Source organism: Lepeophtheirus salmonis, chromosome 13, assembly GCF_016086655.4.
Source record: "Lepeophtheirus salmonis chromosome 13, UVic_Lsal_1.4, whole genome shotgun sequence".
Lineage (NCBI taxonomy): Eukaryota > Metazoa > Arthropoda > Copepoda > Siphonostomatoida > Caligidae > Lepeophtheirus > Lepeophtheirus salmonis.
The window spans coordinates 22,518,356-22,525,386 of record NC_052143.2 but is presented as its reverse complement, the minus strand read 5'-3'; positions in this window follow the sequence as shown (position 1 = coordinate 22,525,386).

Genomic DNA, 7,031 nt, shown 5'->3' with positions numbered 1-7,031 from the left:
CCATTATTCGAGGAGTAGAGAAGAAAAACAATGGAAAAACGAGAGAAAAGCTGTCATCCATCAAAATGTCAATTCATTAGCGAGTAAAATATATTTTTCTTCGTTATAATTGATATCATTTGGCAGGAAACAATTTCGAGTACAAATCGAAGGCGTAACCACAATGTAATATGTAGAAGAAGATAAGATATCAAACATTAAATTATGTATGTATAAATTGAATTTCCTGCCATGAAATGATTTATTTTTCACATACAAAGACTAATGATTTTTTTCTAGTTACATATAGTTATTACTGCATAATTAATAATTATAATAATAATTTCTTATGAATGAGAAAATTCTGTGTTGCGTTTGATACAAAATCTACGCACCATAATTCATAGTACCCCTGAACAATATCATATGCTATAAAAATGGTTACTCTTAGTTTTGACTTTATGAGCAAGAGTAAGGCAGTTCAAGGATTAATTAAATGTAGAAAGTGGTCGCTCTCTATGTATGATGACATTACTTTGAATATAGAAAAGGGTGTAAGGCTAGAGTGTCAAATCGTTCTGGGTGTATATGATTGCAATTCGGCAAAATCTTTTCAAAAAGTTGATGACAAAAGCTTGAGGTGAGATATTTTACTTTCAATATTTAGGTGACTATATCTTAGCTTATATTAAAGCTAGGATATTTTAAACTTTGCCATTATCTTTATCATCATCTAGTCACAAAATTTAAGGTTTTTAATTATTTATGCCTGTTATAAGTAACATATTTATAAAATGCAATTACCAAATAGTACATTTTTGGAGGCAAACTATCTTAAACTAAAACGATGCTCTCTGTTTGGGATTGTGTGCATCATCAAATTTACATTTCAAGGAATACAACTATTTAATTGAAGTAAGAGTTTACTGAAAATGTTGTACACTGGTACATGTAGTAGCTATTGAAGTAAAATCATGTTTGTCGATCCTTATTTAGGACGTAAGACTCAAGACCAGTGTAGTCTTTGTCCGGTCCAGTTCAGTCCTACATATATGTATTCAGACTGATAAAATTTGATCCTTGATGATGCCAATCAACTATATTTCTTCTTTTTTTAATCAGTTCTAGTCATGACTGTCTAAAGGGCCGTTCCCCAGGACTGATAGAACTGTTTTAAAGACTGGACTGGACAAAAAAAAAAAAAAAAAAAAAGAAAGGAAAACACAACAAAAATAGTAATATTTATATTTTCTAAAACCTAATAATTTGTATAGCACACGACTGAAGCTAAACTTCATAGTTTTTTTGAAGAAATGCAACACTGCATTGCAGATGGCATTATTTAAGTCACATAGCAATGAACAAATTTATAAAACATACAATTAGAATATTGTCGCCCTGAAATATGAAAAAAAATTGAATTAAGAGTGGGTGGTGGAATTGTAGAATCAAAATATCCAACTACACATGTAAGCCCAAAAATTCTTAATGTTTTACTGATTGGTATGTTTCTGTACTAGGTCAACGATGAGTTAATTCAGAATAAGTAGTTATGCTATGAAAATGCAGACTTATTCCTTCCTTGTGTTTTTTATTTTAGTCAGATGGAGTTGCACTGATAATTATAGTATTACAATGATTCCATCTGATCTAGAAATCTTCTTTGAATTCCATATACATAAATTATATTCCCTTTCCTAGGAATGACATGGCGTGAACCTACGCATAATGAGTTCAAGATCATTTCTCCCGAGGGAGTTGTCCATTTAGATATGTTGCTCCATAATTATTTCAAAGGGTAGCAAAGCGAAAAATTTCTCTCCTTCATAAATTCTTTATCTAAAGCATCAGTAAAATATGTAAATCTGTTGTTTGGAAATAGTAATATTTACATTTGATCTTCTTCCCACTGTAAAAACTGAACCTGATGGTCACTGTGTTTAACATCGCTGATGTAAGGAAGTTTACATACATATCAACTGTTTATGGATGGCTATGCATAATGCTTTGAGAGCCCGTTGCAAAAACAAAAAAGGTTGCTTTTGTCGAAATAATTTTATTTAAAATTGGTCCATCATTGAAAAACGTGGCAAATCATTATTTCTTCCTAATATTATAGTGAAGCATCTAAGTTCACCAATGATGTTTGTTCAAAAAACCTCAAGTATCTTTCAAGGAGAAAAAATAATTTGCCATTATTCTTAACTTAAGCCTAATTAAAATATTTATTTTTCTTATAAAAATGGATGAAGAAAGACTTTCCTTTCTGATATTATTAGGCCACGTCATTTAGCATGGATTGTGCTATAAGACAGATTTGCTTTCGATTCAAACACGTTCCTAAAATTTAGGACAGGACAAATAAATTTTGGTAGTGATATATCCCTAGAAAAGAGGGATTTTGAGATATTATTTTTTAACACACATTTGATAAATTCCTCAGAACCGTACATTAGAGTTATTCTTTTTTTTTCTTTAAGAACCTCCTAATTAGATACCATGATATCGGTTTTTTTCTTGATGACTCCGTTTCAATTAAGAATCTATTAACGAAACAGCTGTACAATTATTTTTAGTGTGTGTGTGTTTTACAATTAGATAAGTCTTTTTATCTCTTCTAATAAGAGAGCTCTATTGAAAATCAAGAACATGTACATCTTGTATAAAGAGTATATGAAAAAGAAAAAAAATCATCATTTATTGAGTCTAAGGAGGTAGCAATCAGCAAATTCAGCATATTTTTTTGGTAACAGTAAATAAAAGGAGAGTTTTATATGAAAAAAAGATAAAACCCAATGAATGTATATATTTTCAGAATATATTTCATTCAGTGCTCTCCAACCTGAAGCATCCCTCCCTCGTGGACATAGCGTGAACAGCAAATGACACGTGCTGTAAGAAGAATTAAGAAATATATATATAGAGAGAGGGATTATATCAATTTGAGAATAAAAAATGTATGGTTAATATTGCTCGAAATATATATAAATAGATTTATCAAAACAAGCTATGTGTTTCAAAAAAAAAAAAAATTATTCTAACTATTAGGTTAACATACAGAAAGAAATAATAAGGCTTCTTTTGCATTTTCAAGGGATAAGTTCCCCATAACTTGTTGTAAAGTATAATACTTGTATTTTGGTTACAATAAATGTTAGAAAATATCTGGCTCATTTTATACTAAATACAAATATACAATTACAGTGATCTCGATCTTTATTCTGTATAATTATAATTACGCTATTGAAATATTACTAATAATCGATAATATATGTACCATTAATTAAGTAATTATCTGTAGCCATTCTTAATGAAAACATATTTGTTTACTAACTTATAAAAAAACTGTTAAATTTGCAACTTTTTTTGCTCATTGGGCAAAAAGACCCCCTATGTGGGATACATACCCTAATAATTATTACACAAAACAGCAAATACTCTGGTAATAGCCAAATATAATATAAATGAACATAGACAAATATAAACACAGAACTATAACGAATCTTATAATCGATAAATGCTATTAATATTAAAGATAATTTGCTTTGTATCTTTTTTTTTTTTTAATTTTTTGCATTTAAAACTGATATTATTCAATGCCTAAAATAATTACTTATAATTTTATTGTACCCTATGCATCTTATATAAGTTTTGATAATCATATTAAATTTTCTTTTATTAAGAAATATTGGCTGTATCTTTAACGTCCACAAAATAGAAACCAAAATAATTATTCTGCTAGAAACGCTCACGGCCAAGAAAACCCCCACTGAGATTACCAATAACCTTAAGATCAGTGGAAAGGCCATGTAGGCCATTAAAAAACAATTTGAAACCTAAGAAACCGTCGCCGGAGAGTCTGACAAGTTTGGGAACGAACTGTAAGAGCCAAAGCCATGATCATGTGTGTCAAACTGTTTACTAGAAATTCAGTAAGGACGATTCGGGGTATGGCCAAGAAGATGAATAGGAGTAAGATTGCGCTCTGATGAATCATTATAGATGCCTTGGGAGTGAAATTAAGAGTAAGGTGGAAGAAACATCCACACAAAAGAACAGGTTGTCTAAAGCCAAGCTTATTTTAAATGTGTCCAAGAACATGTGGCCTCACAGCTCCTCCGAACCTTTAGGTTTATTCAATCTAATCAAAGGTCGGTGGAGCTGCCTACAACCAGCTTCACGAATCTACGAGATCTTTGGAGTTTGCTATCAGGGCTGCATCGGCTGACTTGTCAGAAGATTAAATATTTAAGTTTTGTACGGCGTTCTGGAAGAGAGTGGAGGTCGTCATTGAGGCTGAAGTCGATGATATTAAATAAAAAATGTCAATTTTAATAATAAGTTACTGGAAATAAAATAATTTTTTTTTGAACAGTCGTCTTCATGAACAAGTTATTAATAAAATTTGAAAAAAATCTGTAGTGTAAACTTAAATTTGACATGTTTCACTTAATTTAAGAAGAATAAAATATTTTTTAAGAGACTTAAAAATTCTCATTTTCCCGCATAAAAAGTTTTTATTAAAACTAAAATAATAGAAAGGATGCAATCCATGCTTTAGATGCCATGATAAAAAAAAATCTAAAATAGCTTGGTTGTTTAAGATATTGACCAAATATGTATGTATATATCAAATACCTTTTTGAAAGCACTCTAGGCTATAGAAAAGGTTTTTTAAATTTCTTAATTGTATTTAGCTCATTTAAAAAAGCTTGCAATGTTCAAATTATCATTTTAGTTCACAGCACTTCTTTTGTACTTGCGTATGAAAAAAGTTTCAGTCAACTGTTATTTGATACAATGAACATTCCCAAGGCAATGTTGGTTAGATATTTGTAAATACATATGTTGTGTATACATAAAGAAACTTTAGAGTTTTTACCTCAAGGTCATGGTTGTTCCTTTACTTTCTTTTTGAGTTCAAGTTTGTATCTTTTAACACAAAGATTTCCCTTCTCCTTTTCTCTCACTTTCTTCCTTCTTAACACAAGGTTAAGATATATCAAAGAAAGATCTTTTTCATCCATATTAGACATAACTATTTATTGAGTCCAAGGTTACGACATATTATCAATTTTTCGATATAGTTCATAAGATGCTGATCTATCAAAAAAATGTCAATTCTTGACACCAATCCCTTCACCTCTTTTTTTTTTTTTAGGAACGTCCTTCAGTTCAAATAATCTTATTAGAGAAAGCAAGCCATAACTCAAGACTTTTTTTCTTATATTATTTTGTTGTTATATTTACTTTTATATGGTTAGAAATACATCTATTTTAAATATATATTTTATAAAAAACTTTTACATTCTCGATTCGTACTTTGATAGTTCCTTTCTTTTAAAGAAAGAAAGAATACCTACACTAAAAGCATGGAAAAATACGTAAAAAAAACAATGAAAATATATGCCTATGCATTTTACTACTGCGCAGAAAGAGGCCTTTTTCCCAAAAAAAAAAAAAAAAAAGAAAGGCCTAGAAAATGCACTTTTTTACTTGCTTCTCCTACTTATACAGAAAATGTTTCCATAAGACGAAGAAAATATTATGTTTTGTTCATATATTTAATGAGCAATTGTTTTACACTACCACAAATAGATTATATATCATTAGTTGAAACAATATACATTTGTTCTAAGTTGATGATGCAATGGAAAAGTCATATGTTCTATAATTATACACACCCAATCAGAAGCGTTGGTAATTCTCATCATTAAAGGGGGGGGGGGAGATTGCCTCAAAAAATTATCAACACTATTTTACAATTAATAATAATATATTGGTTTAATTAATTAATTTATAGTAGTAGTGGGCCCCTGTGTTGAAGGGCGGAATAGAGGAAATAGAAACAAAGAATGAATGTAGAAGAAAAGATACAGAGAGATTTATGTAGAAAGATACAAAAAGAGAGGAAGAGACAGATAGAAGGAGTGATATATAGTATGAGAGAATGAATAGGATGTTTTACTTTGGTAAAAATATGATTTTTATGACCACAGAAACTCAACAAAATATCATAAGAATATGTTTAGTTATTTTATACGTTTATTTGGTCAATTTCAGACTGATTTGTTCCACCATTTTGAACTCCATGTTTCATAAAATCAAAAACGGATTTTTAAATTAAAGATAAAAAATGGCGTCAGAAACAACTGCCTCCCCCAAAAAAAAAAAAAAAAAGAAAAAAAAGAAGAAGAGTTAGCGACGTCTCTGCACTCAATAATTATGAAATCATCTCTTTAAACATAACACTTTTGTCAACATAAAATTAAATAGTATAAAAATAATTGTTTTTACCAATTAAGGCTCTCTATAAATAAATAAAAGATAAAGTTTCCTGACAGTTTGTTTATATACTTAAAAGTTGCAATATGAAATATTTTTGTAACAGTAGAATAAATATTGACAAAAACCCAAATGAACGGTATTGGCAACTAGTTTTTTTCTTTCAGTCAATTCCTTCATTCATTTTGTAAAATGGTATTTATACACATAGGTATTATTTAATATATTTTTGTGCTTAATCAAAAATAGATTTTTCTACCAAAAAAAAACCAATTTTCATTAGTGCACAGAGTAATGACATATAGGGAGAACAAAATTAGGACTTTCTCTTTACTGCGTTCTATCCATGCATAGCATAACATGCAACCATCTGTATAAAATCGACTGCTTCTAAAAAGAAGAACTATTGCGTTTTTAAATATTTTAGGTATGAATATATATATGTTACTAAAATCTAAGGAGTTTTTAAATATTATTAACTATGTAAAAAAATGAATTGAAAAATAGAACCCATCAATTAAGGTGTTGTAGATATTACAACGTATTTTTTTAATTCTTTACTTACTATAGAAAGAGTGGGACTACAAATTCATTAAATTTTCAGTCTGAGTTAAAGCTCTATGATATAAAGAGTCAAGCCAAATTTGAAACCCTTGATCCCAAATCAATGTCAAGTAAATAAAGACAAGTTTTCATCAAGTCAGAGTCTAACTATATGCGTACTTTATTTCAAATGTGAAACAAGCCCCTTATTTCTAAAGTTTTTA